Below are 17711 nucleotides of genomic sequence, written 5' to 3' on the forward strand. Positions count from 1 at the left end.
ATCCTTGAGGACAAGGATCTTCTTCAAGGGAAGGCAATGTCACAGTGTGACAGTTAGAGTTATTACTGCATGGTAGTTAGATTAGTTACTGTCGAGTCTGATGTTAGTAATTCAGTTGAGTGCCCAATCAAGTGTTTATCGGAGGAATAGGATTGCGACACGTGTGTTGCATCCATTGAGTCTTAGCTAGGGTTATTGATTGGTATTTAGGCTTGTAAGAGAAACTCTTCTCTAGCTATCTGAAATTAAATGAAGTTCTACTTCTTGGTTGCGCTATTATAGCACAGATCTAGGCCTGAGTTTCGATTCAGGGCGTGATTCATCACCATTTTATCCAAATTCTACCCATATGCTTGACAATTTGTTGTAACTATACAACAATACCTCGAATGAATAGAAACTGGTAATCGAACACTTTCGTGTTCAGAGAATTTAGGAGATTGTGGAAGAATTGAGTCTACTAACTATTCTAGGCTTGTTGTTTTTTAAGGAAAAAAGGACAAATTGGAAAAGAGAAAAAAGAAGTACATGGGTGTTTACCGGTGAATGTACAAGTTGATTAAAAGATCAACCAAAAGAAATAAAAACAAAAACCCAATTACATAACAACAACGTCATCCCAGTTATGAATGATTTGATTCATTTAGAAGTCACGAAAAATTAACATATCCGTCCTCCACAACTGAATGTTCAACATTACCGTATGCACCAATTCATAAAAGGATTTATGTCTTCCTCCACGCACCCTGTTATTTCTCTCCAAACAAACTTTCCATAAAATCGCAAAGGGAAGAAGTTGTCACACTATTTTCCTACGCCTTACAACATTATGAACACTCCAACTCAGTAGCATCTCCATGATATTATTCTCCATAACGCACGACACCTGTAACGAAAAGATAAATTTTTCCCAAAAGTGACCAGCCTAACTGCAATGTATAAAAAGGTGCTCTACAGTTTCCACTTCTACATTACAAAAGACGCAAAACCAACAAAGGTTTGATTGGACTGGAACTCCCCTGTGTTGTAACATACTTTTTGTTAGAACATAGTTGTGTAGTAAAGCCAACGTGAGGAACACCACCTTTGGAAGGACACACTTGTTTGACAATATCCCACAGTACTCTTAATTCAGCTCTGAGTCTGTGAGTTTAAGGTAGAAAGCCTTCACCGTATAGTTACCTTCAATCCTTCCCATCTTCTTGGGCATCGTTTAAAACCACATTCCTATGTCATGTTTGATCTCCAAAAGGTCAATTGTCTTAGCATGATCTAAAACCCTAGTAAACAAGAAATTCCATGTATTGGTCGTCATGCTTGCATGCTTTTGTTTACTAATCTCGGATATTTCTTGTTTAGAGCCTTCTTCTCGATCCACCAGTCATGCCAGAATCGTATCGATCTTTCATTCTTAACCTTTATAGATATTGAATCAAAAAAATATGCATTAGGGACCAAACACAAGTCATCTGACTTATATTTTTCGCATGTTAACATCCTCCACCAAGCTGTAGATTCTTTATAATATTGAATATGTCACTTAGCCAAAAGCAATCTATTAATTTTCTTTAAACTATGAATACCCAATCCTCCCTTCCTAATTGGCTTACTGACGGTCTTTCATGTAACCCAACTCATCTCCCTATGATTCTCATCCTCTCTCCATAAATCTTCTCGTTATCCTATTAAGATTCTTCTTAGTAGCTAATGGTAAGTAATATAAAGATAAGAAGTACGTAAAAATACTTTTTAGACAGCTTTTTATTAAAGTCACCCTACCAGCTTTATTCAGAAACTTTATATTTAGAGATCATAGTTACATATCGATGAGATTCACGTTCCGTGGCCGATAAAGAGTCCACGATCATTCAGATCTCAATTTTTTGCATGTATTTAATTTTATAACGTTAAATAATTTCTTTCATAAATTTATATTAACAACTTTAACTTGCTACTCTCTTCCGAATGAACCTGCTTGTCAATGTACTACTAGCTAGTGTTAAGAGAAGTAAGGAATATATCTTTTGCGAGTTTGACACCTCGTAAAATATTTTAGACTTCAATATCTTTGTTAATTGTAATATCTTCTCTATATCGAGAAAAATCATCTGCATAATGTTTATATAAATTAAAATCAAAAAGCTTGGTGGAGTACTCTATACCCTCATCTTTTCACTTTATGCAACAAGTAAATGTAATCTTCAACTATTTTTCACGTAATTCAACATGTAAACAAAAAATAACCGATGAAATGGATTTCGCATTAAGATGTTGAATTACTATTTTCACGTAATTCAACATGTGAACAAGTACTACGGTAGGAAAACTGTTGTACTAACTGTCCCGATAATGTTTAGCAGATGCTTAAAGACTTATTATTTTAATGTGTTTAGGATTGCTAGAACTCTCTTAAACACTTCTAATACTGATTACTTAAACACTTATATGTTTGTATCATGATTAATTTTTTAGGTGTTTAAATGAACATCAAATATCTTTCAGTTCTTTGGTTAACTTGTCAAACTGAACATTCATTATACATGGTTTCGTAACCGAACCTATGTGTATAGACTTTTGTTGTATTATAAGACCTAAAGTGTTTTGATTGGTTCTCAAGTTATCTTACATTGAATTCTAAGCTAACCCTGGTCTTTGAACACTATAAATAAAGCATCTTTATCAACTGGGAAAATTAATCCTTGACACTTTGTGTCATACTTGATTTTAGAGTTTCATTTATTAACCTTATAGGTCTACGACTAAAAAGACTTCGCTTGGGGATTCGTGAAGCCAGGTCCGACTACCTTTACCTTGATAGTTCGTGAATCCTGATCTTTATTTATGTTATTGAGGTTTTGATAATCTCTTTCAGGAAAGAGAGATAGTAATCACAAAGTTCTCTTCATCTCATACTTTGTGATTCCTCAAGATAGATATCTAAAGACTGATCTTAGTTTATCTTTCGACGAGTGTTGTTGAGAGGTGTCTAAGAATCTAAGGTTCTCTTTAGGAGTCGTAAGTGTTAAAGCACTGCTTGGTCGAACTCGCAAGCGTTGCTATCTCAAGCTTGTGTGTCAAGTTTAGTTGCCAAAACCTATAAGTCTTGATTTCTAGTATACTTATAGCTATGTCTCGGATTAGGATAGAATGTGTAGTTGAGATTTAGACTTCACGACCTTAATCGATTGAAGACGAAGAACTACTAAGGGGAGCTTGTGGAACTTCATCAATAAAAGGTATGTGAGACTTGAACTCATCTATCACTCAGAAGTCTATTTCTATTATATCTCCTATTGAGACAAAAGTCGTATAGCTATATAGACTTTATTTTATACACGTTTACCTCGCTTATATGTTTCTCGAAATATGTGTAGGTAAGCTTTCGATTTAACCAAGTTCATCTTTTATTCTTGACGAAAGTCAAATGAAAATCGCCTGGTAACATCTTACATGATTTGTGTGAGACAGTTATTTGATGTAGACTCGAGATATTTCGTATTGATCTATTGATCAATTGAAAATTGCTTTAGAGCTAATAGTTTGTGTGAGACAGCTATTCCCGTCTTCTAAGAATGTTTCAATGATTAAAATGGAGTTTATAACAATTAATTATTGAATGGATATAGCACAGTATGCATACTTGTATGCTATCTGTAGCAAGTTATTCCAAGTACGGGAACCATAGTATGCATACCAGCATGCGTACTGGTTTAACAGTTGAAGTCAAGGAACTTAGTATGCATACTCGTATGCGTACTGGCTTAACAGTTCAAGTCCGGAAATTTAGTATGTGTACCCGTTTGCATACTAATTCAACTGAGTTCGGTCGTGAACGGCAGTATGCGTACCCGTTCGCACACTAGCGGACAGACCAAGTCCGGAACTCTAAGTATGCGTGCCCGTTTGCATACTTGAGTAGGTTAAGTTCTAAGATCGGTTTATTCGTGAACAAATACATTTATATAATAAGGAATGCAATCTTTTGTGAACCTTGGCTATAATGTTCATGGATTGATTCGAGTGAATCAAAATCGATTTTGCTTCAATTGTGTCTTGTATACTTATATGAGAATATAAACAATTGAACAACTGTATAACTAGTTTTATTTGAGTCATTTGAACTAGTTGTGATAAAGATGAACAAGTTTGATATGAAAGTGTTCATATGGATAACTTCGGTTAACTATTGTTGAGACAACCATGTGTACACGTTTAGGTACGGTTACCCATATTTAAATGAAGGCACATTTCATTTGTATGTAACAATCTAAGTTCAATCTAACTGTTGAAAGATATTAGCTTGAATCTAATCAGGTTTTCATCTAACGGTGAATATTGTATGCTTTGTTATCAAGGTAGCATTTATTGCAAACCCTGATTTGAAGACTATATAAGGGATAACTCTAGCAACTGGGATACCTAATCCCCACACCTCCTATGTGATACTAGTTGCGACCAGAATCGATTCTCCTTTAACCTAGGTTTTTCTAAAACCATTATAGGTTAACGACTTAAAGAATTCATTGGGATTCTGAAGCCAGACCCAACTATTTTCTCTGTAGTTGCGTGTTCTGATCTTACATTGTTCTATCGTATTGAGTACTATCTTCTCTAAGATTTTCTCGAGATTCAATCTCCGATAGGTAAGATAAAAAGTAGTCACAAACATCTTCGTCTCATCGTTTGTGATTCCGCAATATCTTGTTGCGCTACCGTACGGTTAAGATCATTGTGAGGTAATTGATATTACTAGGTTGTTCTTTAGGAATATAAGTCTGGTGTAACAGTTGGTTCCTATTCTCCTTTATTTATCAAAAGACGGAACAAAAACTCATAGGTATTTCCACGGGAGACGGATTTATCTATTCACTACACTTTTCCGTGTGAGACAGATTTGTTTATCAAGTCTTCGACTTTGGGTCGTAGCAACTCTTAGTTGTGCGTGAGATCATCTAAGGGAATCAAGTGCGTAGAGTCCTGTTGGGATTCAGAGGCGTAAGGAACGCGACTGTACCTTAATCAGTGTGATATTGGTTAGGGCTCAACTACATTCCAGTCCGAAGTTAACTTGTAGTAGGCTAGAGTTTGTAGAGGCTTAATATAGTGTGGTTTTCAAATTTGGACTAGGTTCCGGGTTTTTTCTGTATTTGCAGTTTCCTCGTTAACAAACTTTCTGGTGTCTGTGTTATTTCTTTCCCACATTATATTTTCTATATAATTGAAATATCATAGGTTGTGCGTAGTTCAATTAATTGTTGAATCCAACCTTTAGTTGTTGATTGAAATTGATTGACGCTTGTATATTGGTCTTTGGTACCATCCAAGTTATTTCTCATATTAATTCGGCTCACAGATTTGTATCTGTTCGATTGTAGGTTGATTTGAGAAATTGAGATATAACTCTTGGATATATTTTCCTTGATTGAGTCTGACTTTCTAGTTGATTCTCTTGGAAATATATTGGAGTTAGTCCATACATATTGCCTAAACAAAATATTGGGTGTGGTTGTTAGACCCCCGCTTTTTCAGTAAGTTTTGGATTTGTGAGGTTCGTTAGCTAAAAGAATCAAGTGCGTAGAACCTTGAGAAATTCAAGAGACGTAAGGAGCGTGACTGTAACTGAATCGCTTGTAGGGTGGATTCAGTCTCAACTATGTTCCAGTCAGAAGTCTGATAGTATGCTAGTGTCTGTAGAGGTTAATACAGTGTGGTGTTCAATCTGGACGAGGTCCCAGGGTTTTTCTGCTATTGCGGTTTCCTCGTTAACAAAATTTCTGGTGTCTTTTGTTTTTCCTTTTCCGCATTATATTGCTTTTCTTTATAATTGGTTGTCCATAGGTTTGTACGTATTCAGTCTAAGTAGATACGTCCACTTAATTGTAATTGATTACGGAACTAGTTTCTTGTAGAATTCGTATCTTGAAAGATAGATAACAAGTTTAATCACTAAGCAGAATTCCGATTGAATTATTTGGATACAACTAGATTGATCTTGGATATTAATTTTTGAGATCGTCCAAGTAATCTGCTTAACAATCAAGTTCGCAGACCTTGTGTCTATATACATATTGATTGAGTATAGGTTGAGATATTAACTCTATACATATTCTCAAGGATCATTAAGTTGGTCTACTTGCAATTGTGTTAAGTTTTGTCTATACAGGTTGAGAAATGAAAAGGTTGGGTGTATTTTGTATGGTGGAAAATAGAAACGTTCTTGCAAGCTCGTGATTTCCAAACTTGGATTCGAGCAATCAAGAATTATCTTCCTACAATGGTCACTGTGAATAACAAAATTATTTCGAATGATATAGATGAGTATGACGATATTGAAATCAGTGATGCAAAACGTATTTCTGACGGATTTAATATTATTATACATGCCATAAACCAAGATATCCAACATCATGTGACTACATGTGAAACTTCGAAAGAAGATTTTGTAAACTGTATTCGAAGGGAATATGTAGAGAAAGAAGAAAGGCTTCAAAACCTAGCATCTGACTGGGAAAACCTTTGTATGTGTGATGATGAAACCTTTAGTGAATTTAACTAAAAACTCTCTCCGACAGTTAACTCCTCGCATTCGTTAGGAATAACTATTTCAGAGAAAGATATTTTGTGTGAAATTTGAAGGTCTCTACCATCAAGATAGGATACTAAAAAATCTGTAATCATAAAAGCAAACGATCATTCAAAACTAACAAAGAGTGATCTAGTTGATAAATTGAATATCTTTGATAATGAACACCGGTTTGAATATGAGATAGGTACTTTTCTTAAAGTTAAGCAATTCCAGTCCCTCTGAGAGCAAAAGTATTGTGCCAGAGACTAAGGATGATACTCCACGACAATTTATAAAAATCTTAAAAAACAGGAAAAATGGATTTCTAAAGATACAACATCTATCTATCTTGCCAGAAAAATATTACGAGAACCTTGATAACAGAAAAGCGAGATCAGGATAACTATCAAGGTAAAGATAGTCGGGCATGGCTTCACGAATACCCAAAGTGAAGTCTTCTAGTCATAAACCTAATTATGTTTCTCAAAGAAAACCTAGGATCATATAGGATGACTCTAGCTATTAACTATGACAAAAAGTCTCACGGATTGGATTCCCCAGTTGAAAGAGCTTTTCCATTTATAATTTTTCAAGACTGAGGTTTGCTTAGAATTCAAGCTAAAATAACTTGAGAATCAAGCAAACAATTCCTCTGTATAAATGACACTCTAATTAAGGTTTCAATTAACAAACATGAGAATTAATCTTGAAAATACAATGGAAGAATATACATGGTGGTCCAGTTACGAAACTGTGTATAATTACCATTCTGATTTAGCAAAAATGCATGTCGAACTAAAAGCAAGTTGATATTTATTTAAACACTCAAGAGTTTAATCATGATGCACACATATAAGTGTTTTAGTGATCAATGAAGTCTTAAAGTGTTTTAGTGATCAATGCTAAAAATATATAAAAAATAAGTCTTTGAGCATCTGCTAAATTCTGCTTGGACTTGGTGAAACTGTTCGTGAACCGTAAGGCTAAAGCTCACGAGTTAGGGAGTTACGGTTCGTGAACCGGGTTCTTTAACCCTTCTCAGCTCGAGAACTCAGATGTACATTGTTTGCGAACTGGGATCGCCAACCGTACTCGGTTTATGAACTCAGATGGACATAGTTCGTGAACTGGGTTCAACCTTAAGCCTTTTATATCAACACCAAAAATTCAATTCACCATAGTTCGTGAACCAGGTTCGTGAACTGTTCCCAACTGAAATTTTGGTTTGCAAACTGGTTCTCCAACCTTCCATTTATTTCTGAAATCATATATTTATAGTTTGCAAACTGGTTCACAAACCTACCCTGAGCAGAAATATCATAAGTTCATGAATTTCTCTCTTATGATGTTTAAAACATTCTCAAAAGATAAAATAACTTATATGGCGATTTTCAATTGTTCCATAAATTAATTCTTGAACAATAAATTTTTACGAACTAATATTGTTATGGACCTTTGAACATCTATGCTTGAATCATATTTCAAGATTTTTAACAAGGCAAGCTTGACTCGAAACTTCTTCTTTGTAAATCTACTAGAAGTCATACGACATAGTGTCAACAAATAAAATGGTAAGATAGTGAGAATAATAGAATGGTTCAGTCTTCGCATACCTGATAAAAGAGGTTATCCAGATGTCTTTGTCGATCTTCAGTCTTCGAGGGTGATGTCTGATACACAACTACCAAATTCTAACCTAGTACGAGACTTGAATTTGTAGACTAGAAATCAATATATATTTTTGATTATCTAACATTAACAACAAGCTTAGCAAAACTTGTGGGGATCAACTGAGCATTGCTCTAATATATTCTACATGTTTATGTTCAACGTTTCTATGATTCTCATAGATATTTATAGGACAAATTTATTCATAGAATCACTTCGTGGTTGTGGATTATTAAGTAGTCTTGAGTGTTATTAAACACCATTACGATCTTATAGGTTCAAAGGAGGCTGAGGCACTACGAACCATCACTGTGCATGGTTCCATTACCATGGAACATAATGCATATTCTTATGGGTAATTTCTTGGCTAATTTCTCACATGCTTACATGAATTCCTAATAAGAATTTCATCTAAACAGAGAAAGTGTTTGCTTGAATCTCAAGATATATCATCTTAAATTCAAAGTTACTTACAGCCTTCAAAAAGCTATAAATAGAGAGACTCTTGCAACTGGATTTCTTAATCCCTGGAACTCTTGTATCCTAGTTGTTAAGCTAGAGTCGTCCTCTATAACCTAGGTTTCTTCTGTGAAACATAATTATTTATGACTTTGAAGATTTCACTTATGTTTTCGTGAAGTCCGTTCAGACTATCTTTTACCTGATAATTCTTGAATCTGAATCTTGTTTTGACTGATCTTTGAGGTTTTCGTAATCTCAGATCAAGAACGAGATAAATAAAAATCACAAAGTTCTCTTCGTCTTGGAATTATGATCCCTAAAAATATGTATCTAAAATCTTCTTCGATTTGTTTAGATTATTCTTGAGATGTGGTTAGTAATACAGGCTTCTCATCTGACTGAGTGTAAGTGTTCCGGATTCATGAGGTTTATTGGGCTTTGTCTACTACAAGCATAGGTTCAAAGATCAAAATAGAAATCAAATAGGCTTGTATGTTAGATACAAATAGGTATATTCACTTGGATTGAAATAACTCTTCGGCTGTTGTTTGAGGGTGAAAACGATTTCTGCTGATTTTGGTAATTTCGTGTGTGTGGGTGAGAAACGAGTTAAAACCCTAAACAATATACTGCAAGGGAGTACTTTAGATTCGAGAGATCAATCTGTACAAATCCGGCCTAAACCAAGAAATGGCCGTTCCAGACTTTCTTCGGTCACAAAGTGAAGAAGAAGGGTTGGTTTTGGGGAGGGAAGTGAAGAGAGAGTTGAGACCAGAATAGTTGATTCTGGAAGAGTAGTTGTTTCACGACTTGTATCAGAAAGTGGGAACCTAACAGATGGAAAGCTAGAAAATATTTTCTGAGTGTTGATCCTCCTGACCTGAACTTGTTGTTCGGTGGAAATAGGTAAGACCTATTTATACAAGTCAAAGTGAAACGTACTCTGGTCTCGTAAGAAATGGAAAACAGATGAGTAAGTGGGAGGAGGTGGTAACCGATAATGCCTGGAATTGATGTTCCATAAAATAAAGCGTTTCACCATTACTCCCTGTATTTACCAACCGCCTCATCCTTATGACACTGTCTTATAATGGGCGTAGTGTAAGCCGCACATTGTAAACCACCAAACCAATACCCAATGAGCATCCCCCAGTTTGTGACATGTGTTGATGTCTCGAGTGTTTTCGTGGAAAACATGTAGCATGTTGTTGTTCGGCAAGTTGAGCCTGGGAGACTTTCCGGCTCAGTGGTGACCTTCGACGGTCGAGATTTTTCATCTTGAGAGGAAGGGTAGCCGTTGATTATTGCAACCCTTCGTTTGGTAGCCAAGGGCATGAAAGCATGGTCGGTACGGCTTTAATATGGCATAGTTTAAGCGCAGCCAAAAGTTAGGGTTTTGGCTTTGTTTGTGCGCGATCAAACTAGGGCTTGGCATCGGGTCAAAGGTGGTCATGCGTTAGCTGGTAACCTTGGACGGCTAAGATCTGCATTTTAGATGGAAAAGTGGTCGTTGATATCCGCAAGCCTTTGTTTTGGTAGCCGCATAGGGAAGGCCGGCATGGTATGGCGCGGCAAAGTGGTTGGCATGCCATTGGCACATGTGGCATGGCTGGCATGCCTTGGCGCGGTTTGGGCGTGGCCAAAACAAAGGTTTTGGCGTTGGGCCAAAGGTTACCATGCGTTGGTTGGCGACCTTGGACGGCTATATTCGCATCTTAGATGGAAGGATGGTCGTTGATCGTCTCCATCCTTTGTTTTAGTAATCGCAGAGAGAAAGCCAGCATGGTATGGCGCGGCAGGATGGATGGCATGCCATTGGCACATTTGGCATGGCCGGCATGCCTTGGCGTGGTTTGGGCGTGACCAAAACTAGGGTTTTGGGCCAAATGTTACCTTGCGTTGGTTGGCGACCTTGGACGTCTAAGATTTTCATCTTAGATGGAAGGATGGTCGTTGATCGTCGCAAGCCTTTGTTTTGGTAACCGCATAGGGAAGGTGGCAGGCCTTTAAAGGAGTAAGAAAATAAGACAAAGGATAAGGGGAGACAGAAAGGCCTACATGTTAAACTGCAAGTGCACAGTTGTCATTGTAGTGTGTATGTGCAAGAACAGGTCATCTCCACAGGGACTAGGGTGTATAGTTGAAGCTTTATGTTTTCCTAAGCTAGTTCTCTAAGTGCAAGGCAGTGAAGTAAATGTGACAGTGAAGTAGAATAAAGACAATGAAGCAAAGGTAACAGTGGCAGTTAACAGGAAACAAAGCCAAATAAACCAAGGCTGTTAGCCAAGGGCAGGGAGGAGATTGCAGCTGTGGCTAAGCTAAGGCTTAGAATCCACCTTGTGTCCTAGCTAAACAATGCAATTCTAGATTTAAAACTTAAGCATCCAACTAGAATGGGAAGAAAATCAGCTTGCTCACTGATTTGCCCCCACAGGCATATCAGAGCACCAACTACTTCCCATTACTCAAGCAAAACAGGCCTTCCTAGCAATTCATCATTCATTAGTGCACTAAGGTTTCATCTGAGCCTCAGCAGTGAACTCAGAACATAATTAACACTACAATGGAACTAAACATGATTAACAGGAACAACACAACATTTAAATTACTAAACAGTGAATGAAAATTGCAAAAGAAGAACCCTAAAAATTAACAGTGGAATTAAATTAACATTAAATTGACCCAATTAGGGGGTTTCTCGGCTAACCAAGAACACCCTTTTACATTCCCTGCAACTTGCCTTTTATAGCTTTTCAAAAAGCCCTAATTTTGTGAAACCCTAAAATTCGAAAACCTAAATTTCTAATTGAAAAAATTCCTTACTGTTCTCGCGATTTTGATGTCGACCCATGCTTTATCTTCTCTTCCTCCTGCTCCTGCTACGTTTCTAGCTTCATAGCCATCAACCTAGTTCGTCACTTTCACACACCAACAGTGAGAAGAGGGGCGTGAAATCGACGAACTCGACTGATAGCTAGTAGGGGAGGTCAGTGGTGATGATGATTTTTAGTTGTTAGGGTTGTATGGTGGCTGTGGTGGCTGGTAGGGGCGGAGAAGGTGGTGGCAGGGAGTAGGTGGTGAAGGTGAGGCTGTTGCAGACGGAGGTGAGGGAAGATGGAGTCGATGGAGAAGAGATTAGGTGCTGTTTGGTTTAGGGTATAGGGTTCGGTTGTTATGGTGTGTAGCGGGATCATCGAGTTCGATGTTTGGCGAATCTCGACCGTGGGATATGGAGATGAAAGATCAATCTGACGGTGAGATGAAGTGGATCCTGCAGCGACCGTTGGATTATACAATACAACAAAATTAACGACACCAGATGGAGTTAGGTGTTGTAGTGTTAGACAGGAGCTTCCGATTTCGATGAACGACGATGAAGCGACCATTGGATGATGAGATGGATCCAATCCGACGGCTGAAGATGGAGGCGGGTTTGGATATTGGAAATGGGTTTGGGTGAGGGTTTTGGGCCTTGGGTATGCCAAGCCCATATCTTCTTTAAGAACAATTCTTCCTTCTTGAGCCCATTCCTAGCTTTTTGGACTTGTGCGCACCATTCTTTGCGGCTTCCTTGCGTAATTTCTTCCCGGCTTTTCACTACTTTTCTGCTCCGCAAATCATCCAGACTTCATTTGGTACCTAAAAAATGCAAAATTAAGTAAGAAAAAATATTTATTCTTGAAAACAATGAAAATACAGAATATGGGATAAAATGTAGAATTACTGCACAAAAGATGAGTTAAATGCCAACAAAAAGGGATAAATATATACATTATTTGGCACTCATCAAATACCCCCAAACCTGAATTTTACTTGTCCTCAAGTAAAACAAAACTAAGGAAATCCTAACTATACCACTGTCGCTGGTCTCTCGAATGCATTTAGCGTATGCACTAAGCCTTTTAAACCACTAAGTGTCCCTAGTGGACGAGTTAAGTCTCGTGAAGGTTTGCTTAGAACGTACCTACAAAGTTCTAGGTCAAAATATAAGCTCAGATTCCATCAAATGTGATATGTGCAAGTCAGTTTAAGCTCACAGCAAAATGGAGATGTCAATCTAGCTATCAAAGGCACAATCCTAGCACTGATAACAAAAAAAGACATGTGATAAGAGTGTAAAGTGTATCTACACATGTGTAAAGAAAGATCGGAAGTTATGACTACTAATCACCAAGAGATAGTTTCTCAGGCTAAGAACCAAGGTCGAAATCTAGCTAGCTGTCCGGACTTTACGAGAATTGTGAATGAGTTGGAGGTATTTCACAATTACTCGCGTTGTACATCAACGGCATACACCCTCCTTGCTTATTACAATAAAACACAAAATATGACTCTTTACATGACTCTTATTTACATTGACTACTCACTTTTATTTTTGGAACAAGAGAGGATGGAATTGATAAATACTTGATTTTTTTTTTTTTTCTGTTTTTTTTTTCTGTTTTTTTTTTTTGCATAAGGAAACACTTTTGATACATATACAAAAGGAAACAAAAATTACATGACACTTTGCAAGAGGTAGCCCTTTTTGATGCACCCAGTTAAATTCGATGGTTGTCTTTCTTAATGTAACATCCACCTTCTATCCCAACCAACCAAAGAACAAGCTAGTCAAGTTTCGTTCAGTATTCTAAAGTGATTGGCAATCGTAACTTCCTATCAAACACCTTGAAGATCGAGGCCATACATGTATTGGTAGATCGTGCGCGTGCAAATTTCTTATCACTATGTGAATTGTGCTAGAATCAGGGTGCCTAAATATCTAGACTAAGACTCCTAAAAATTACATATTTGCACAAGAGTCAACATTTCAAGGTAAATGAGCTCCATTTTTATGATTTTTCATTTTTTAATTTTTTTTAATTTTTTCGATTTTTTCAAAAGAAGAAGGAGTTCGTTTTCAATTATAGCATATTATCAAAGTATCTACTTTTCACCCCCAAACCTAAACTAAACATTGTCCTAAATGTTTCAAAATATGAATAAAATTATAATACAACATATGAAGAGGATCATGTTGAGTAGAGAAAAAGGAAAGAGAATACCCGATTTCGGCGAAAGCAATATTAGAACTCCGTTATTCAAGGAAAAAAAAAATCCAACATATTTCAGCCGAGATCATATTGGATTAGCAAAATATATACAAAAGGAATAAAAAGGGTTTTAAGAAATTGTATCTACTGGATTATATACAAAAAATTCACCATACACTAACAATCTAAAGAGTTGAGGATCAACCCAAAAGACAAGGTGTAGAGGTTTCAACAGCTTCACACAATAATAATATGATAGGCATGCAAGTGAAGCTGTGAAACAAAATGAGCTACCCCCAACCCTGGATTTTTCAACGGATAAAATTTTGGAAACAAAATCTCGCAGTTTTGGGGGTTCATCATGCACAAGGTCTAGCTCGAAATGAACTGTGCTAGGGACGGGCAAACATGCTAATTCCAACTGTGGTTCCTCAAATGTATTATACTTAGAAGCAAAATAGTCCAAGAGGACTTGGGAAGCACACAGTTCCAAACCTAGATTAGGGACTCTCAGAAAAGTCGGTTTGACAGTATGGGTACAAATCAAATCTAGGTTGGGTGGAAGGCCATCAGATTGTGACTTATGTAGGACGATAGGCACATCATTATTAATCACATCAACATCTCCTAAGTCTTCTACAAGTGTCACAACATGCTCACAATCATCAAACAAATCGGCAAGATCACAATCAGAGTCATCAACATCATCAACAGATTCATTCTCATGCATCGGCAACTCAGGAGAAATATCACAATGTGACCTAGGTAGAGAATCAGACACATCAAATATATTTTCATGCATATTAGTGTCTACAGAAGATTCAACTATTCCTATGTCATGCTCATCTTCACAGAATAATTGTACGAATCCCATGTCAATATAAAAATCATATGAATTACAATGAGTATTAGAAAGAACAACATGCATGAAGGTCGAGGGCGAGAAGCCATATGTTTTTGAACCAACAGGTTCCACAATATTTTCATGTTCTTCTAACATATCATCATAATCATCATAATCATCATCATGGTAGCATGCATATTGGTCCTCATTAACAGTGGTGGTGTCATTAGTCGATTCATGTTCCTCTAAATTAGGTTCATATTCAACATTATTTACATGAATGGGACTAGACACTTCATTAGGGACAACATACATTTCCTCATGAATTTCCTCCTTTTGTAGGTGAAGCAAAATATGATCTAAATATGCATGAATTCGTGATGTAGATCTATCATAGTCTTGCTTGCAGAGGCTTAAAGCTTCTGTGGTGGAGTCTAAATTCATGGGAGTACCAAATTCTTCATGTTCAAATTGTGGTGAATGGTACATGTGTGCATGGTCATTAGGGTTTACAAAATATTGATCGCAACCCTCAAAGGATTGATTATGGTCCCAATGACTACCATTCTCACAATTTATGGGCATTTCATACCTTGGATTTTCTCTAGATTGCCTAAAATTATGCAAAATATGACAATTCTCAACAGGGTGGTCTAAACTACCACATGCGGGACATGCATAGATTTCAGGTTGCCTAAGAAAATTAGATGTGACAGATTCCTCATGTGATTGCATTTCTAAAGCTGTGATTCGAGCTTCTATTTGATCCATAAGTGATGATTGTGTGAGTGAGGCTCTAGCAGAATGTTCATTTTCACGTTGCGATGAATGATGCATGTATGAATAGTCATTAGGGTTCATGTATTGCGGCTCGGGACTTTGAAAATTTCCATAATAATTCCTATGAATATTGACATCATGGTCCGTGGAAGGTTCATAACGTGGCACATGCCCATAAGCAAGTTCTCTAAGAGTTTTATTTCCATCCCCAGGAGCAGACCAAAATCCAGACATGATTGGCTCAAAAGCTAAGTAACTATGTTACAAAGCCCAAAATTTGGTTTTTAATGGGTTTGGATTTTTGGGAAAAATTTGGTTTTGGTGGGAGACATTTTTTTGGTTTTTTTAAAATTTTGGGAGCAAGTTTGGTTTTAATGGGTTAAAGAAGAAAAAATTTGGTTGTTAAAATGGGAGCAAGTAAAATTTGGTTTTTGAATGGGAGAAAAGTTTTGGTTTTTGGAATTAGGAGCAAAATTTTGGTTTTTTTGGAAGAAAATAAAATTTGGTTTTTGAATGGGAGCAAGCCCACTGTTGGTTTTGTGTTTGCTTTGGCTCAGCTGGTTTGAAAACGTTTGATGAAACTGAGTCCAAAATCTCGGCCTAGAATTTGGGTACTCGGCCCACTAACGAGTTAACCTAGCGTGATCGGTTACAAGCTCAGCTGGGTTTAAAAACCCAGAATACAAAATACCAGTCCAAATTAAACAAGCTCACAAAAATTAAATACAAGCCCACAAATTAAACAAACAAGCCCACAAAAATTAATTACAAACCCAACAGAAAATAAAAAGCCCAAAAATTGGCTTTAATATTACAAGCCCACAATTAAAAATTGGAAGCCCACAGGTTGGGTTCTCTTAATGGGTTTAGGCTTACTTGCTTAAGCACAGCCCAGCTGCTCAGTTAGGTTGCAAAAGCCCAGTTGGGCTTTGGATCATCCTAAGCTTTGGCTTTTCTGAGGCCCAGTTGGGTATTTCAGTTGCAAAGCCCAGTTGGGCTTTGTTCTTTTTTAGCTGCTTGGAATCAGCCCAGTTGGGCTTTGGATCATAGTAACAGCAGGACCAGCAGGGGGTAGCAGCAGCTTGCCTTTGCACAGCAGCAACAGCTGAGGCACAACAGCAGGACCAGGTAGGCTTCAGGCAGCAGTTCTTGGCAAGCAAGTCTCAGGAGGGGCAGTTCAGCAGCAACTCAGGGGCAGCCTCAGCAGCAAGAGGCTCTCAGGCACATCAGCAGCTTCTCCAGCACTTGCCTTGGCAGCAGCAGCAGCAGACACCAAGGAAGAAAAGCAGCAACAGGAAGCAGCAGCAGCAGCAACATCTGTTGGCTCAAAAAGAGAAGTAAGTTTCTTGCTAGAAGCTAAGAAATTCAGCTGCACTACACAGCAGCTACTAAAACAGCAAGTTACACTAAAATGCAAGAATGCAATGCATGATGAGTATGCTAGAATGAAACAATATGCAAAAGAGTATGCAATGATGAAAATGAACTAACATGCAAAAACAGCCAAGAAAAATTCAGCACAACACAACCAAGTCCCCGGCAGCGGCGCCAAAAACTTGGCAGGCCTTTAAAGGAGTAAGAAAATAAGACAAAGGATAAGGGGAGACAGAAAGGCCTACATGTTAAACTGCAAGTGCACAGTTGTCATTGTAGTGTGTATGTGCAAGAACAGGTCATCTCCACAGGGACTAGGGTGTATAGTTGAAGCTTTATGTTTTCCTAAGCTAGTTCTCTAAGTGCAAGGCAGTGAAGTAAATGTGACAGTGAAGTAGAATAAAGACAATGAAGCAAAGGTAACAGTGGCAGTTAACAGGAAACAAAGCCAAATAAACCAAGGCTGTTAGCCAAGGGCAGGGAGGAGATTGCAGCTGTGGCTAAGCTAAGGCTTAGAATCCACCTTGTATCCTAGCTAAACAATGCAATTCTAGATTTAAAACTTAAGCATCCAACTAGAATGGGAAGAAAATCAGCTTGCTCACTGATTTGCCCCCACAGGCATATCAGAGCACCAACTACTTCCCATTACTCAAGCAAAACAGGCCTTCCTAGCAATTCATCATTCATTAGTGCACTAAGGTTTCATCTGAGCCTCAGCAGTGAACTCAGAACATAATTAACACTACAATGGAACTAAACATGATTAACAGGAACAACACAACATTTAAACTACTAAACAGTGAATGAAAATTGCAAAAGAAGAACACTAAAAATTAACAGTGGAATTAAATTAACATTAAATTGACCCAATTAGGGGGTTTCTCGGCTAACCAAGAACACCCTTTTACATTCCCTGCAACTTGCCTTTTATAGCTTTTCAAAAAGCCCTAATTTTGTGAAACCCTAAAATTCGAAAACCTAA

Source organism: Papaver somniferum, chromosome 10 (assembly GCF_003573695.1).
Source record: "Papaver somniferum cultivar HN1 chromosome 10, ASM357369v1, whole genome shotgun sequence".
Lineage (NCBI taxonomy): Eukaryota > Viridiplantae > Streptophyta > Magnoliopsida > Ranunculales > Papaveraceae > Papaver > Papaver somniferum.